The following is a 19,494-nucleotide window of genomic DNA, read 5'->3' on the forward strand; positions in this document are numbered from 1 at the left end:
TGTTCGTCTTTTGAGGCAAACCAATCAGACATCCATATTTCGATGTTATCGATGAAAACAATTGGAAATCAGAAGGGACCAAGTCTGGTGAATAAGGCGGTTAGGGTAACAGCTCCCAGCCAGGTACTTTGAGTGTATTCTCAACCGATTTCGCTTTATGTGGCATTGCCGTGTAACAAAATTACTTTGCCATGTCTTCCAGCAGATTCTGATCGTTTTCCGATCAATTCATGGTTCTAATTGATTTGTTGTCTATAGCGATTAGTATTAACAAATTCACCACATTTTAGGAGCTCACGATATACCACATTTCTACTCCCATTAAACACAGAACATTACCTTCTTGTCCCGGATTAAGCAATGAGTTTCTTTATTTAGGATTTTTAAAAAATATATAGTATAACATATTCGGTGCAAACTGATTATCTTTCGTGTCTTTGAAGCAAAATTTCACAAATATTTTTTCGGTTTTCCATTTGTTTTTCATTTATTCATGTGGCACCCATTTTCGACACTATTTTATTAAGTAGTCGGAAAAGTATTTTCATATTTATACTAATAAATAAATAAACAAATATGTGCCATTTTGGTGACCACTTTTTGCCATTTCTTCGCTGGAGACGTTATTCAATATATATCACATAGCTTTCAAACGACTTAAAATTGTTTGCTGTTCACTCATATTCGTCTAATATTGCTCGCAACTCGGCGTCCTCACACTTTTTTTGTGGTCTTCCACTTCCACAGCATTCGATGCAATTCTGCAGCACTTTTCTTGAAATGGCAACAAAAAATTAATGATTTCTGCAAATTATCACTTTTCGGTTCCAAATTTAACATTTTCAACAAAAACCAACAAATAAAAAAAATTAAAGCTACTTCACAAGAAATGTTTCCTACCTACTTTTCTGGTACTTAACGTTTACTTCATACCATTAAAACTGGTATATATTTTGGGGTCTCCCACATTTCATTCTGGGTATAATGTATTCGGTTTATAAAAAGGGACATGGTTTCCACAAATTTCCATAAAAGTGATCAAAATGTGTAAAATTAAATGGTCAGTACTCTGAATACATTTTTTTGCTTTCCCATTCAAAATTGGTATTTAATTTTCACAAAGAAATGTCACATTTATTTATACCTGTATCTAAATGATCAGCATGATGAAACATGGATTTAACTTTGTCCATCTGTCTGTATACCCGAACTAGTTCCTCATGTTCTAAGATATCGCTCTCAAATGTTGTCCACGTACATTTGTCCCTAAGAAGCTAAATATTTGTCGGAACCGCCGATATCGGACATAGCTGCACATAGCTGCCATAAAAACTGAGCTATCAGAATCAAGTGATTATCTGGAAACTGTTTTCATTTTATTAGATATATTCACGAAATTATGTAATGTAATCTTGAAAGGGAAAATGCTGGGAAACAGTTGCGAACAAACAGCACTGACGGCTATTCCTTCGTTATTAAATTCCAATGAGGATATGTTATTTATTGCACAAAAAGGAATAAATGTTAGTAATGAAAGAGTGCGGAAGACTTAAACGTTTCTAATAACAAACAAAAGAACTTTTTCTGTTGCGTATGTGCACATTCCATTGTAGGCATTTGCAAGTCGTAATATTATGGGTAAGGTTGGCATTTACACTATACCGAAACGATAAAGTCAAAGGCTCGAATAAGTGACGAAAGAAAGCTTATGGAAACACATACTATAGTGGTTATATACAGTTAGAAGGCCGAAAAAAGGGAATTTTCCAGAATTTGTTCTAAGAAACTTTTTAAAATTATTGATTCAAAAAGTTTTTACACATATTATGATATTTTTTAACTGTATTTTAAGACTTAGTATTAGAAAAAATATTTTTTTTGGAAAGAAACTAGATTTGATCTCCGGAAGCTTCTCTCAAAAAAGACATGTTGCGGTGACCACTTTATCTCTGATCCTCTGAAATTAAGAACCCAAAAACATTTCGTTAAAATAATGTTACATCCAGTAAGGTAAATGAAAGGAGGAAGCAAAATAAAATTTGTTTACAAAATGGCGGTTTCTCTAAAAAAATCGATTTTTGACCAAAATTTCCACGTTAAATTGTTTGTAAAAAAATATTTATCGGTTAGAAAAAATCTCATGTTGTCACCATCAACCTAGTACTTCTTTTTCCTTTTCAAATTTTTATTTAACATCGAAAATATTTACCGGAATTATATGAAATTTTCTGTGTGTGCTCTAAAATATATGTACATTAAGAGAATGAAATAAAAGAGATCGTCTTTTTGGAAACTCTAACTGTACATAACTTTGAAGGGGGCACAATAAAAGTAAGATATTTTCTTGAATGAATGCAATGAATTAATTTGGGTTACAATGCATGAAAACAAAAAATCATAACAGTTAATAAAGGATTTTTTCAAAAATAACCACTTAAAAGTAAATAGGAAAGCACAATGAAAATTATTTCCACATTCATAATCTTCACAGGGCTTACACGTTTCCTTTTGATGTATGTATATAAATTTTGATATAAGTCATTTGATATGCTAGTTTGACTTTTTAAATTTTCTAAAATATTTATTAGATTAATACAAATTAGCTTTTAAGAATCAATTTAGTTATTATATATATAATATAACCAGAGGTTGTGACTATTTTTAGCCCATGTTATAACCTGTTCAGCATTAATCATTTTATATTTGTAATATTCCCTATTCCATTTCCATTTCTTCCACTTATCAAAAATATTCAATAGTTTACATGCCAGTATACGGCCTTAAATTAAAGCTTCCAACAAGTATTTCATTTGTAGGTTTTATATAAATAGCATCGTCAGAAGGCTTGAGTTTCCATTTCACTACAAAATATTTGTTAATAAAGTCAATAAGTATTTATGAAATTTTATTTGTTATTTTGGCGGTTGGTGCAACGCAGCTCATGGCTTCAACTACCACTTAAACTTTGTGAACTTAAATTTTCGCTAGGAGTTGGTTGACGAACGAAGAGAACTGTTTGCGAATGATTGAGCGCAAACAACTTTAGAAATTAACCACAAACTCTACGAGAAAGTTAATGTTTTTAGTAAAGTACAAAAGGAAAATTTTTGCTATTTATAGAAATATAGTTCATATTTCACTTTAATATGCCAAGCTATGAACAAGCAGTAATAACTTAGAAAGCAATATAATGTTTGGTTTCAAGATCAGAACTGCTGAAGCACTACAGTAAGTCAAGCAGACAATGTTGTAAAGGAATTTTAAATAATCAAAAAATCATGAGGTAAATAAATTTTGAATGCAGCTTTCTATAAATACGTTAATGCTTCTTTTAGTTTAACATATTGAAATAGTAATAGCTACTCGTATTAGCTCAGTTATAAATGTAAGTTTATGAGCAAGATACGTACGCATCTCTGTAGATTAATATATATACATATATATATTTATATATGAAAAGAAAGTGACATTGTAACTGACAATTAATTTTGATTAACTTTTCTGTAATTGCGTCATCCTGATAAAGTAATCCTTTTATAATTACTACTTCATTTACTTTCATTTTTATTTTTTCTTTGTACTTTAACTAAGTAGGTAAAGGTGTGTCTTTCAAAATAATAAAAATATAACCGCATTCAGCATTTGACAGCTGTAAAAATTTCACAAATTTCAAAGTAAACTTTCTGTCAATACAAAAATGAAATTCTGGATATAATATTACTATATAGTATAACAAGAAGTGACTTGGGAACAGTAATGACAAATTTCATGAAGATATCTTATCAAATAAAAATTCTTGCATACAAAAACTTAATTTTGGTCGGCCGTTTGTATAGCAGCTATGAGCTATACTGGTGTGACCCGAATAATTTGTTCCGAGATCGTATTTGCTTGAAAATAATTCAAAAAACATATCCAAATTCTATTTAACAAGCCTAATATCTGTAAAAATAAGTAGATTTTTCGTCGTCAGTACAAGAAAGCCTTTAATTGCTATGATCTGTGCTTAGAAGATATTGTAGACGTCTGGTAGACGATTTTTGAAAGCAATGTTTTGCAGAAAAGACACTCCTACTTTATTATCTTGTTTGGAACCATCCGCATAGATGCTAACTCTTTCACCCTTGTCCACCATGCTTCTTTCCCGCTCTGCCCTGGAAAAGACAACAATATTGGGGACTTTAATTATAATTTTAACTTTATAGCATTTCCAAAATCTCACGTATTTGGTAGAAACGGGAACTTTCGAAGTATCATAGGTTGTTCTTTGTTACTGGCGACTAATTAGAAGGATTCCCTCAGTCTAAAAGTTGACTTCGCTATCATTTGCTTACAAAACAAGTCTATTGGCAGTAAGAAATTACGTTTAGTGCCTGGCTTGGTATTTTTCTGAGAGCTCCACTGATGCAAATACTAGCTGCTCTTTATATGCTTTCCATACGTCTTACCGCGTATTCCACTTCCGTTCTACTTCAAGTTGGTTTTTGTTGAAAAAATCTTTCTTTTATTCTTAGTCGGTAGTCTCTTTCTGCTTTCTGTACTACATAATTTCTAACGATTGTTATATACGTTTTAGTTGTATGTTTCGCCTGTTAAAAAGATATAAAAAGCATCTAGTACTTGTATAAAGCACTTTTTTGTACCCTTCAGGAAACAAAACTGTTCCATAAAAACGCACAACGCCGTAGTCAGCAACGTTCCAGAACTCAATTCATTAGAATGTGATTTCATCTTGTAATATTCTATGTTTACTTTATTTCGTTATGTAAAGGATTGGTCAATTTAAAGGCTTGTGATGAATCGTAGATAATGTGAAATATTCCATTCCTCCACAATTACCCCTGTTCAATCTACTTACCAAGGGCATCCATCAGCAGATTGACCCTGAATTGAACGATTGATTTTCATTCAGGATTGTCAAAGATTTTCTGTTTTAGTATTCAGCTTTATCTGCACAACAATAACCAAACACTTTACTTACTTCATTCTGAATGACAAGCAATGACCGTAATTGGATATCAAAGTGACCAAAAAGAACGATGTTAAGATGAAAAGGTCAACAATTGAGCTCATAAATTTATAGAAATGCTTTTAGAAGAGCTTTTGTGAAATGCATAGAAGCATAAGTGCGTAAACACGCAGAAAAAACAATATATAAATGTTGCACTAGATAAATTGAAGAACTTGCAAGAATTACTGGCTCCTTTTTCTTCTTTCGTTTCTTTAGTACTTTTCAATTATTGCGCTGTGTGTTGGTATAGTTCGGTTTGTGTAATGTCAACGTTTTAAAAATCTAATGCATAAATTTTACTTTCTTCATACACACATCCACACTATCTTGCGATCTTCTGCTTTCTTTAAAGTATATTCCGAAGGTCAATATACAAAAACAACTGAGGATTGGTGATTTTTCCAACAAAGCAAGGGGGAAATGAAAAAACTACAAGCTACATAAATATATATAAGACAACCAACTCATATATCTATAAAACGCCAAAGGATAAATCATAAAAAATAGTGAGCTGATACGACTTATATAATATAAAGATGGCAGGCCACAAATGTTTGAAGTAAACCGAGAGGAGGAGAAATTGTGCCTAAAACATAAAAAATTGTGAACGTCAGTAGCTACCGCAAAATCTCATACAAATATATGCAAAGCAAATCAGAATATGCATTGAGGATTATTGAGAAAAGCGATTTGGAAGAAAATTTGTTACTACAAATATTTTTTAGGAAATATTGGTTCGTTTTATACTAATGTAGTACATATGTGCATACCATAGACTAGTTATATTGCTATACTATGTATGTCTGCTGGGGTGTATGAGCACCGATTTCATTACACCTTTAATCGACTCTGAATCGGGAATGTTTTTAATTAAATTTTTTTTTCCTAAAATTCTGCTAACGCATAAATTTAATAAATTGGTGATTTATGGTAATCTCTAAACCATTTTAAATGGCAACAAATTTCTTGTGTGTGATTTATGTGTCTTTTTATTTGATTATTTCTGACTGAGTGCTTACCTGTGCAAATATTTCTGTTGCTTAGTACATATTGTCACATGAGGGCAGGTATGAAGCCAACAGAAAATGATACCCCGCAAATTTCTTTTATATGATTTGAAAAAGGATGACAAATTGAAATTGATTGCAATTCATAGAAATTTGGAACAGAGCTGAAGCCTAATATAACATTACTAAACACACGCCTTCTTGCTGATTTTCATAAATTCAAATAAAACTTATGCCTTCTACCTCCATTAGTAATACTACTCAACAAATATGAAAAAAATGCAACTGATGTGATAAGAGTTGAGTAGAGGTATTTGAGGTGTCCTGATTGCGAATTTGAGTTCAAAAATGCTCCACCACGTACAGCAAGTTTTTAGTAAATGGCGATTGTTTGAATCCTACACAATACAAATATGCACGCCACGCATTATGCGTTAAAAGTTTTCCAAAACTTTTTGTTATCACTTCACTTCTTCACTTGTTTATATCCTACAGAATTTTCATATATTCTCCGTTTAACACATATAACACAATGCCTGTTATACTATCATATACTTGTATGTTAATGTATTCTGACATATTGGCTTAAGTAACTTAATGCTCGCCTACATTCCGAAAGCTTGAAACTCCATGTGCAAATATGTTTCCTTGCTGAAGCAGATTTGCTTAAATATGCGCGAGAAGATCTGCACATTTGCCAACGGTAAAACCTTTACGCACCGCTGGTTGTTTGTTACATATTGAAACCCTGCGGATTTAGTCAGTTAAAGGCAGCAGGCTATACAGTTTATTGCCATAATTTTGTGCCAGACATTGCTTATTGTATTTTCTTAGTGGGAGTTGGTAAATAGCAGACGGTTGTGTATTTGTTTAGCTTCACATTATAATCCCATTAATTTAATTTTTTATAGAAAGGTTCTTCGTGGCTTACTAACACTGTGGAGTATTTTTTCGTTCATCATATTTTCATCATTTTTGTATCATTTGGCCTCCAGATGTATTTATTTTTTTTTTATTTTGGAGAAACTTTAAAAGTTAGTGTAAAGAAAATCCTAAACAACCCTTCCGAATGACTATTATTTAAATGTTTGTGTATATTGTAAATGCCCAGTAAAATTAAGTGGACATATGTATTTTCATGAAAAAAATGGAATCTGGCACGTAAAAAAATATTAAATAGGTTTCAAAATTTCCGAATTCAGGTGATCACAATCAGAAAATTAAGAGATATAATTAATATTGTGTAATACGCTAAGTTATAGATAGGGCTTATCGAATAAATACTCGTATTCTGATTTTGTCTTTTTCAGTTAAATTCATAAGAGGAATAACATTTTCTTAAGAAGTGATATATAAATTATCCGATGAAAATAGGTATGAGCATTTGCAAAATTTTAGTATCGTTTTAGGTTTTCCCTTTTGAGTATTTTTTTCCAATTTTATGAATGGTTCATACCATTAACTAAAACTTCTTTTTTAAGCATCAAATATATCAACACGTCTTTCATCATCACACCGTTAACTGACCGAATGCTTTATGTCACCGCTTCATTCTTTCATATTTCCATTTTATTTGAGTTTTATTGCTATGCTGCTTCTGTCATTGACTTGTCGACGTCAGCAATTGTTGAACGGTCGAGTTTTTGTTTTGCTTCCATTTGCTGTACTGGTGAGTTAGTTTTGCGACTGTCTTTATATTCCGTTCTGTACTCCTTTTTGTTTTTAATTTATATTATTTTATCGTCAATGAAGCTAATTTACAGTGACAGCTGCACGTGCCCAATTATCAGGCATTTTTTATTCCTTTAGCTTTGGTATGTAAGTCTGCTAATATGGGGTATACATACATCTATTTTGTTCAGCTGACAGTTTGCCCGCCACCTCTAGGATTTGAGGATTGTCAACTGTCATTTAAATGAATTTCGAACTCCCATGCTCATACTTTCGAAAGCATAATGTATATTATATCTTAAAAAATTTCAATATTGAAAAAATTATTTGATATCAGAACTAAAATGAGTCTATTGAGAAAATGGAAACAAACACAATATTTCAATTGGCACCTGCCTTACTACTTTAAAATTTTAAAATTTTCACGCAGCTCGGCCCATAAGGTAATAAATATAATTATAATAATGTAATATATATAATAAATTGTGTATATATGTTGGTAGCCATTTTGGATCCCATTGGTTGTGGCTACAAAACAAAGAGATTAAAATTTCACTCACAAATACATATGCATACGCGTGCGTGTATATAAATACTTTAAAATATTATGAGTTGCCAACAAAAAAATATTTACATACATAAAATGTGTACATATGTAATTTTCGGTAAATAACATATTAAAATAATAACAAATATAATTCTTACACACATAATTAACTTATAAATTCCTTGTTGCAAAATTAGTAAAGGTAACGGGAAAGCGAAATATTGCAGATTTTGCTTTCCTGCCTCTCTTGTTCGCTTACATTTTACGCTTAATATTAGAGTCTATAGATATATGTATGTGTTATTAAAAATCTATTATCTTATCCTCACTACACGCCGAAATAAATTTTTATCCCGGATGGCAATTAAAAATGACACTTATTATGTAAATATTTATTTCCTTTTCCGGTTAGTGTATATTTCAATTTTGTAAAAAACGTGTATACAACATTTATTGTGGTTAAAATAATGTTAACCAAAACATTTTGTGGTTCATTGTCCACTTTTACTCATTAATAGCTAATTTTAAAGCTCGTTAGAAGGCAAAATGCTCATAACATACTGATTTTAATAGTTTTGTCTAGTTACTTAACATTTTGTACAACCTTTGTGATAAAATTAGTAACGCAAAAAGTCAAATTTCACTTCCTGTAGGTTGGTATTGCAAATTTCCGGAATGAAACTCTATTCACGCCCACAAAACCAAACTCGCCTACTCTTCAAACAACAATCCAATTAGGTGAACTGAATTTGACTAAATCTTATTTTGACTATTTTGCAGTCGTTCAATCTTTCCTAGCCATTATAATAAATGAGCATGCCTTATATTCCATATCATAAATTTAGATTAATCATACGCACGGCAGGCCATGGAAATGCCGAAGTGGCTATTTCTGCTACTGCTACTTCAGTATCCAAGTTATTGGAAAAAATTCTAGTAAAACAACAAATACAAAAAACGTGTTCCTGATATGCAATTTTGCTATTTACGAGTCATATCTGTTTTTTTGTTTATGGTTTTTGTGGGACTTTCCGATAGTGTCCGTGATTACATAGAAAATATATGATAATGATCCCAGGAATGAAGTGTGACAAGTGTTGTGCTAATGATAGACCAACAGAAGCTATAAAACAATAATCTTTTCGAACTACTCCTTAAAACTTAAAAATGTTATGTAAGTTTGGAAGTGTGATTTCAAATCATTTGAAAAGTATTGTGATGGAGATGTGTATTAGAATTATTTCGGTTAAAGTTACAAAATTATTTAATGTGGAAATCTCATCACATTACCAAGAAGGAGAATAGTAGAAAAAGAAATATTATGAAAAAAAACAACACTAACATAAAATAAATTTCTCCAGACAGAACACTATTATCTTTAAAATAAAATTTAAGCAATTAGCTCTGCGCCCTTTTCATGTAAAATTGTTTTTTCGTTAAATCGGTGAATGGACAATTGTCTTCGATTAAATCTACTCGCAATAAGATATTTGGTAGTACTCCCTTGGTATTGTGAAAACTGTGCACACCACTCCACTAGCCACCTGCTGAAACAGCAAATAAGTTGTAAACAGCTGCTTCGGTTGCACATTTGGCAAAATCGACCAAAATCGAAATATCGTTTACCTGAAAATATAATCAAGACAAATGGATGCATGAAAATATGAGGATTTATGTAAACGAGCGGTACTGATGAATGGCTGATGGCTTGTTGAGGACGCATTGACTGCTCATCAGTTTCCCACACAACCAGCAGTGTCCTTTACTTACTGACGTTGGACTGTCACTCCTACGCAGCGTTCGTTAAGGATAGCAACGTCAGGCAGATCATGGCTCCTTATTAGTGGATTTATATTTATTTGAGTCATTCATGTCTCTGCTTTAGAAACAGAAAAGTAGATACTGACTAGAAAATATAATAGCCATATTTAATTTCCTCCTATCAGTCTACTCTAAAGGGGGCCATTGGCTACTAGAAAACTTTGTTATTGTTCTGGCCGTCATTTGTTGGCTGATTGTTTACAGATTACATAGTTTACTATCGATTTTCTTTATATTTCTTCTTGCCTCTTTGCTCCCATATTTCGGACTGCCTTAGTCCCTTTTTGCCTTTTCTAATACATATATATGTACATAACTGATGTCATTTGCACTCGGAAGGATGTCAATCTTCATTACTTTTACATCTTGTCGAAGGTAAAATTGAATGTTTGCTTTGGCTCACAGTTGAATAGATACACATGTTTTAGCCAATGCTTAAGATATAGTATATGTATAAGACTGCTAAGACTCTACAGTTGCAATATTCCAATTTCCGGGTCACGACAATAGAACTTTCCTCTCAATTATCTTTGCTGAGGTTTGACTTGCCTACTTTTTTAATAAACAGTCGCCCGCAGCCACATTTGCTAGTGACTCGTTAGATATTTTACTTCTGTTATCGAATCCGCCTTAACTTTACCAAAACGAGAAAAAAGATAACCTTCGGTTGCTCTGAAACTAAAGTGCCCTCTCAAATGCAAAGGATTCGAAATAAGGACTTAATTCCGATAATTCAGTTTGTGTGGAAGCGACATCAAAATATATAAGGTCATAAAAAAAAACTGACACATACGAACGCCAAACCCTTTGAGGGTTTTACTATACTGACCTAGTACCATAACCCTGACTTGGAATTTCTCACTCCCCAGATTAGCTGTTGTACTGTGTTATTATTCATAGAAATAATGTAGTCTCCGAAAAGATTGTTCAGATCGGATTAATATAGCGTATAGCTTCCATACAAACTGAACAAATAGTTACTAAAATAAATGCACCTGTGAAGGGTATATTAGCTTCGGTGCAGCCGAAGTTAGCGTTAACGTTTTTTCTTGTTTGTTTTTTTGTTTTCACATATAATTTTAACTCAATATTTGCCTCAATACCATAAAGGTGACACGCGCTTTTTTTACAGCTTTAATGTCATCTGAAAAGTTTTCTTTTACTTTCTTTAATAGTTTTTTGTTTCTTTATTTTAATTATGCTATTTGTTTATAAACAAATCCCTTTTCGCAAGTTTGCAAATTTCAATCAGAATACTTGTAGTTGCCTTGTCATGTCTACTAAAGTGCATAAACGTGTTTCCGAACTTCTTTGCTCTTGAGAAATTTGCAAATGAAATGCAAATATTGCTGTGCCATTATGACAAAGTTTGCCGTTTAACCGTTAAACCGTTTCATCACATTTACAGTAAAAGAGCTTATAACTATTATGCATTCATTATTCGACGAAGGGGTATAAGGATTACAATCATGTTTAGTATCTTGAGGTATACGTGATATAAAGGCTACCAAAGAGACTAAATTTAATATAATTGGCCATATGAAAAAAATCGGGCCAGGGAAAGAGTAATATTTATTATGAAGAAAAGAAAGTAACAAGGTCTGGACCGAATTTATTCATATTCAACACTAAGCCACATTCTCTTTGTGAAACCTTTGAAATATTACATACAATTGACCAAAAAAACAAAAACGGCTTAAACTCAGCGAGATAGTCTCAAATCACTTATATTGAGTCGTTACGGGGTTACATGGGTACATGGAAGTATTATCAAAGAAATTCGGAAATTTAAAAAAAAAAAATATTGAAACTCCTCGGACCCCTTGGGAAATATATGCACCCGCGTTGACAGGACAACTCCTTACAGAACAATCTAAAGTAAAAAAATATTTAAAATATTAACTTAGAGCTTTGACTAAGTTTTTATGGCTGTATCTCCGAAAATATTACTCGAATCAACTTCAAAATTTGGGACGATATTATTTAATAAGTATACTCTAGTAGACTCCGAAAAATGTTTTCCACAATTTTATGAAGATAACACATACTCTGACCGGAACTTCAAATATCATTAATTTACGTATATGGAGACCATGAAATGTGTTATTGCGATTTTATACATTTTTTCACACCTTGGTACGTTATTATCAGGAAAAAACTTTACCCAAATTTCAATAACATATCTCACAGAATAACCAATATTTTTGGCAAAAAGTAAGCCAAAGACATTGAGGTCCACATATTCTGTATCTGGAGGCTTGAACAATTATGATCCACTTGTGATCAATTTTATATATAGATAGCATAATATAAATGCAGTATTTGTGCAAAAATGTATCACAATTTTTATTCCCAATTCCTTCGTGCTTGATTTTTATATGATAAAGTGGTATATTATATGAAAAGTAGTCATGGTTTTTGTCCGATTTCGCCCATTTTCCTACCGTTGCAAAGTAATGGTAAGTACCTAGTTTGGTTGAAATTTGCCAACTAGTTCCTGAGATATGAAATTTGACCTAAAAGTGAAATAAGTCTTTCATGCCATCTTGTGTTAATTAAACTTAATGTTTTGGCCGCATATAGTTCGTGAACTATTGCACTTTTAGTAGTTTTCAACATAGGTATATGGAGACGAACGTAAAAATGGAATTCAACTCATCTCATCAACTCAATAAGTTATTCTTATAGATGTAATAACTTGAATTCATTCCCTTATGTGAAGATTCCCAAAATCTAGATGTTGCTCGGAAATATACATATGCATATAGGCGTGTGATATACCGCAAAATTTACTTGATTGCAGAAATTGATTATCGTCCATTGTAATATATTCGCAAAGGAGCTGTGTCTTTTGGATTATAATGCACGAGCACATTATTGAGTACGAAAATTCAACATATATAGTCATACAAACACTACTGTGCATAGTAGCAGATATATATGTATATACATATGTGCGTATATAGTACGTAAAAATTTTTCAACTAAAATTCACTGCACTGTTGCGCATTTTTCATTTGCTAGTAATATTTTCATATTTTCCATATTGCTTTGGTAGGGGTTTACCTGAATGATGGTGTAATCACACTACGCTTTCTGATATTAATTTTTTTGTGTATAATAATATAGTACATCAAATATTTTTTCCTCGTAATTTTTTTCACTATTTGATGAATCCGAGCCATAATTGTGAAATTTACTAACACATGTAACAAATATTTTTTCGCCAGCTTTCATAACAAGCAGTTAAAGGGTTTTATACCACTAAAGAAGATCTGCTAAAAATTATACCGTATATGCCTATTTAGTCAGCAGTAAATTTAAAGAAAATCCATCCCAATACACTACAAAGCAAAATATTTTTGCAGAAATGTATCATCAAGTACCTTAGTAATATAAATTTTTTCTAATTTTATAGACACAGGCACCATATACAATTTTATTTAATTTCAAGCTCACATTTGCTTCTGCACTTTAATTACAACACACTTACCTGATTATTGGATTAGTTTAACTTAGCGAACTAATTGGTAAATCGCCACAGACCACAAACAGATTTATTTGAAATTTCAAATGCTCACTACTGTTGCAAACGTACTCACTCAACTGAGCAATCACACAAATCCTAGGCAGACAAAACATTTCGTAGGCTATAAAATTAACAGTATAGTTGTAAAAAAGTTTAGTAAATTGAAAAACCGGAAGTAAAAGAAAACTGTTATAAAATAGTCCATTTTATAACGGAATAAGCCTTCTACATAGTATATGAACCATATTCAAGTTACCATCGTTATATTTAATCCATTTTTTGTTAATTACCCAGCCAAAGCACTTCTGCATCCGCTTACAACGTTCGGTAACTAATGGAAACTAAACTGAAATTAAGGTTTATCTTTTGTTGGTTGCTGGTGCTAATCTACAGCTCCTTCCCTTGGCTAATTTACCAATTCAGTAAAGTAAACATATGTAAACAATAGTATTTGGAGTAAAGGTTGATCGATTTATAGCACTTTTTCACAATTTACGTTTAAAAAACCAAATAGTTCAGACATAAAATTAGTAATGTGAAATAGAAAGTTCTGTTTGTTAAAATTTCTGAACTCTAGTTTTTTTATATTCGCTCGCCATTTTCCGTATTATTTTCTGCTTTTATTATTTCTTTATTGTTTTGTGGCCAGTACCACGCCCACATAATTAAGAACTAAATTAAGATATAGAACTGTAATTTGGCACAAAAAATCACAGTAACAAGGAGCACCTGTGGGCCAAAAAGTGGGTGTGGCCATGCCTACAAATAGATCTAGTGTAGATTTCTCCTAAACCACAAAAGTTACAATAATAATGGGTAAAATAGCATGTCTTGGTCCGCGACCGACCGACAAATTTTGTACGTGGCATTCTCCTTGCATTCATATGTCACAATGCGAAAATTAACGAAATCGGACAACAGCCACGCCTACTTCCCATAAACCAAATTTGTAAATTACATTTGATTCTTTCACTTTCCAATTCAGAAATCAAAAAAAAAAATAATATAACAGAATAAAAATTTGCACTAATAATAACTTTAGAGTATTCCACTCTACGACTAAACAATTTTCAAATCCAACAAAAACTATTCCAACGCTAGGTACTTAATATTTAGCCTCCAGTGCCTATAGTTGACTTTTGACCCAGATATCGCATATATCGACCAATATGTGAGCTATCTCCAAGAAAATGAGAAAGCGTGTCTTACTCACAACAGTCTATCTTTGTGCCTAAAATGCATAAAATTGAGCGAAAACTTTACTTAGCCCCCATATAACCAACATTAGGATTTTCGAATATCCGGCTGACTTTTTTTTTCCTAATAAAAGTGAGGAACATTTTTATACAAATATGTGACGTGTTAATAGGATGCAAAGTTATCAAAAATAGATCAGATCGGGTTGATACTACCCCAGCTCTCATATACTATATATATATAATTTTTTTCGTTTTTCTATCAAACCTTATGTGGAATATGTCGGCTAGTATTTGAGTTATACAAGTATATTATTTATACTTGTATAACTGCTGGGATTCCGATCCTCTGGTTAACGTTTTACACCTTAAGGTAAACCCTGGCTTTGATGCTTGCAAGTTATAAGAGTACAAAAATTTCAGCTCCACAGGAACTTAGCGTTTCCTTAGTTTTTAATGTTTTATAAAATTTGCATAAGATTAATTAAAGACCTTGCCCATAGCATGCGTTTCTTTAGTATAAAAGACAGAAATGTTCGATATATAAGTTCGTCTGGCAGTTTAATTTTCTTTACGACGCGTTCTGCTTTTTTTTATAAACAAATTTTTCTACTGTAAATCAGTTATGCGGCTTTTGTGGCTTTCATTTTTCTCCAACCGAAATCTTTTATTTTTAATGATTGATACCTATTGTGATTCATAAGGTAACACATACCGTTCTTAAGCGAACCATTATATGAGTTTCCCTTACACACGAATTTTCCGATTCATACAAGGCTATTTAATATTTTATTCAATTAGTGTCTTTCAAAAGCAACAATACTGCACACGAATAAACTTGATTTTTTTTTTAAATCAGATGATTTTCACAAAAAGGTCTGGCACACAAAGCAGTGATGGCGTGACAGCCATAAATAGCTATATGAGCTGATTTTGGTTGTTTTTTTTATAACTCAATTAGATTATTTCATTATTTATTTTTCCGTGTTGTTGAGACCACGATACTTTGTTGATGGTAGCGATTTAACTGAATTAGTGAGCAATATATTTTGTAATGAATGGTAAAATATTAATGCCATAAAGACCAAGGAAATTTTAGTAAAAATTATTGTATTATACAAGTATAGTATATACTTATACATATGTATATGGTATGCGAAATACTTTGTAATGTATGATAAATACAGCCACGGTTGACGAGACTAACGATTTTGACGATTCGTATACCCCACACTAATTAATCAAATCATTAGTTCTTTATATAGTTTTTTATTTTAAATATAATATTAGTATGTTAGCATATTGATATATCAATGTCATTGAAAATGTAGGCATAGTCGTTAACATCAATTTGTAGCTCGATATTTTGTGTCAATGGCAATTTATAATTAAAATTAAAATTTTATATATTAAGAATGATAATCGAATTCGTTGCGGAGGCACTAAAGTATGTATAATGTTATTAAATCGTGCAGAAATTTACAACTTTTCCAATGATTCCCAGAATCTGTGAGAAAATTCAGACACTAAAGAAGCTGTTGAGCACTTTTAATATTATTTTAAAATATATGTTTATCAGTACATTTTGATATGCATCTCCTCAATATAAATACATAAAAGTATACGAGTTTTTTCTTAGGAATAACTAAGCTTTCTACGGCTTTCATTCGTTTAATAACTGTTTATTCTAGAATAAATATCAGTAATTATTATCTAGCTTTCTAATAAATAATGATTAATGAAAGTAAAACGTCTTGATCTTTTTGCTCATTCTCCTGTGGGGTCCTTAGTACCCCTGAAGTATAAAATTTGTTCCTGTATTCATTTCTTATTTTGTTTGTAGCAGGTGCAAAGGGTGTACGTGTTTTTACGAGATAAGCGATTTGTATTTGTTAAGGGATCATACTCGTACCTCCCTTGCTTGTTCGGGATTCTTGGCCAAAGAAAAGTACTTATTGATGAAAGATGTTACCTTTGAATCCACCTCATATTATTACATTAAATATATTTTTCATCCAATTCATATTTTTATGATCAAATTCACTTACACTGCTTTGTCTGTTGTTTACGAATACGGAATTATTGCTTATCAGGATATTGTTTATTATTTTTTTGATGCCAAAGCATCACAACAAATTTGATGCCCTAAAATTATTCTCATTATTCTTTCCGCAAAGCTTTTGAATAAAAAATTTCATTCAGCTTCTGTGTACCAACGGCAACCATAAAATTGTCTTTGTAGCTTTTAGTCTTCATTCCGTTTTTATCGTATTTATCAATTTTAGCGCGTCGTCACTTTCCTGTCTTCTTATGCAAATGTGTTGCATACCGAAGGCGTTCTTTTATATTAAGTTATGACGAAGCTTAATTTGCTTTCCCTTTGAATATTATGAATAAAAAATGCAAGATGCAGTTTTTTTATAGCAGACGAGATGAGTGTTGCATAGGTATGTATTCACGTCAAAATTCAATCGAGAATACTTACATATTTTTTTGGCACAAACTGGAGGCAATATTCTAAAAAACAAGAATGCTAAAATATTATTTTTTTTGAGGGTTTCTGAACAAATCGTAGCTGTGGAAACCTTAAGAGCAATCCAATTAATAATTTTTTGAATAAATTTAAAAATTAAGTGTTATCAAAAATTCACAGAAATCAATAAACCAACGAATGTTTCTTCCCCCTTACAGTAAATAATAATTAAATTCATATGGCATGACTGTATATGTAGTTATTTTATTTTTGTAGACACTATAGTTTTAGTTATAAATTTGAATCTTTATATAAATACTATATTAAAAAACTACATATATAATATTTATATAATATTTATTAAAAATCATGTTTTTTCTGACTCCCCAGAGTATTCAGTGTTTGCGCTACCAAATTATGCAAAGCAAGCAAGCTCTTTATTTTCAAGTTTTGCTTTTATGCAATAAGCAGCTATGGTAACACAACATCTTTCAAATTTGCTTTTCTTTAAAAGTTATACGCATCAATTCATATAAGTGTCCCACAAACTTGGTGTTACTCATACAACATGGCGTACCGTATGAATCCTTAGTACATGGTGTATAACTTAAACCTTAAATATTTAGTTTTAAATTGAAAGTAAACAGCTTGTTTACATTGCATAATTTTTTAGGAGAAGAAACTAGACCCTATGGGGGCACGGAAAGCAAAACTCAACTTTTAATTATCGAACAGCCTGATAAATACATAAAATACATACATATCTTTTGCCAAAAACGTAAACTGTAAAACTATTGTGTTGATTAAGTTCCACATTTAAATGAAAATTGCCACACAAAATCAATTACCCAAATTCACAATCACATTTGCTTCTATGTGCGTGAGAGTTTTTCAATCATTATAGCCTTAAGCCAGCAAAAGTAGGAAATAATTGTAGAATATAGGTATGTCTTTAGAATAAACATAAATTCGAATATTTGGTAGGAATTTGTTGAAATATTGTCAAAAATTCAAAAATTGCTTATTTGCTCCACATAACGCATCCGTAGCACGTACGTACCTTAAAACTTCAGGATGATATATTGATTTTCTGCGAAATGGCTTGTGGCTAAAACCCTCATACCAAAAATCATGTTAACAGTGGCTTAACATATTCGACAGGTGAAATGGTGCCCGTGAGGGTGGTTTAACAGATATTCGAATGTTTGAATATTTTACTGCTGCTAATGTGCCAATGGAGTACTATTAAAATTCCAGACCCATCAGCACACATATAACCGACTGTAAGAGTTTAGCTAAACTTATTGCAGTATATGTGGTTTTTGAACAAGATATATGCTTGAATATGCATATATGTACATAGTTGTGTGGTTTATGGTAAGCACATAAGGCGTTTAACGTATGGAAACTTTAAGGCTGCATACCTTCCATTATACATCTAATATTTCCTTATTCATGTTGAGTCACGTTAAAGGTAATCAGACTATTGAAAAGCCGTTTTAAATCAAGCAAAATTTCCAACGAAATTTAGGAAGGAAATTGGAATACTGGCGTCTAAGCTGCAGTGATAATATCCAACTTACGTTACCATAAACTAACCATGCACATTTTTGGGCTTCGCTATTTTGCACATTTTCCCTTATGATATTTAGCTTTTCATTACAAAAATGTGCAAGAGCCCAAGTTCATTAACATTCACATCATATTTTTATATACAAATCCCGTATCAAAAATGTTTTTGTGTATTTATTGTTGTTAGTTTTCGGCATAATATTTAATACTAATTAAAAAAAATGTACACCTGATTGACTACTTCCAACCACCAAGCTTCATGGAAAAGGAAAAAAAGGTTCTGACCACTTCACAGAAGTATAAGTGTCCTTTCTCAGACATTGTTTGAATTCTAATATCAAACTGTTTGATTTGTATGATCAAACTTTAAACTCAAATAAGAATCTTTAAGCTTTTACTGCTGGTAGGGAAAAAATAAAGACTTATTTGAGCTGAAAAAGCTTTCATTCTAATTTTATTTTGATATTTGTAAGTCTTTTATACTATTTTTGAAATCTTACGTATCTAATTAAATATATGTGTAAGTTGGTATGTACTGCACACCAGGGTTGTTTTTGTTTTTGGTGTGTTATCATATAGTTTATGCTGCATGGTTTGGGTTGTTTTCAAGTGCATAAGTGCATTTGTAATCAATTACTCAAACCTAAATAAATATGTTTTTATTTTA

The 19,494-nt window shown here is 31.6% G+C and overlaps 1 protein-coding gene across 3 annotated transcripts in view; it reads left to right on the plus strand.

Moving 5' to 3' along the window:
• LOC120773402 overlaps nucleotides 1-19,494 on the plus strand; it is a 68,740-nt gene that overhangs the window by 12,983 nt on the left and 36,263 nt on the right. The window lies entirely within an intron of this gene.

This window comes from Bactrocera tryoni, chromosome 4, assembly GCF_016617805.1.
Source record: "Bactrocera tryoni isolate S06 chromosome 4, CSIRO_BtryS06_freeze2, whole genome shotgun sequence".
NCBI lineage: Eukaryota > Metazoa > Arthropoda > Insecta > Diptera > Tephritidae > Bactrocera > Bactrocera tryoni.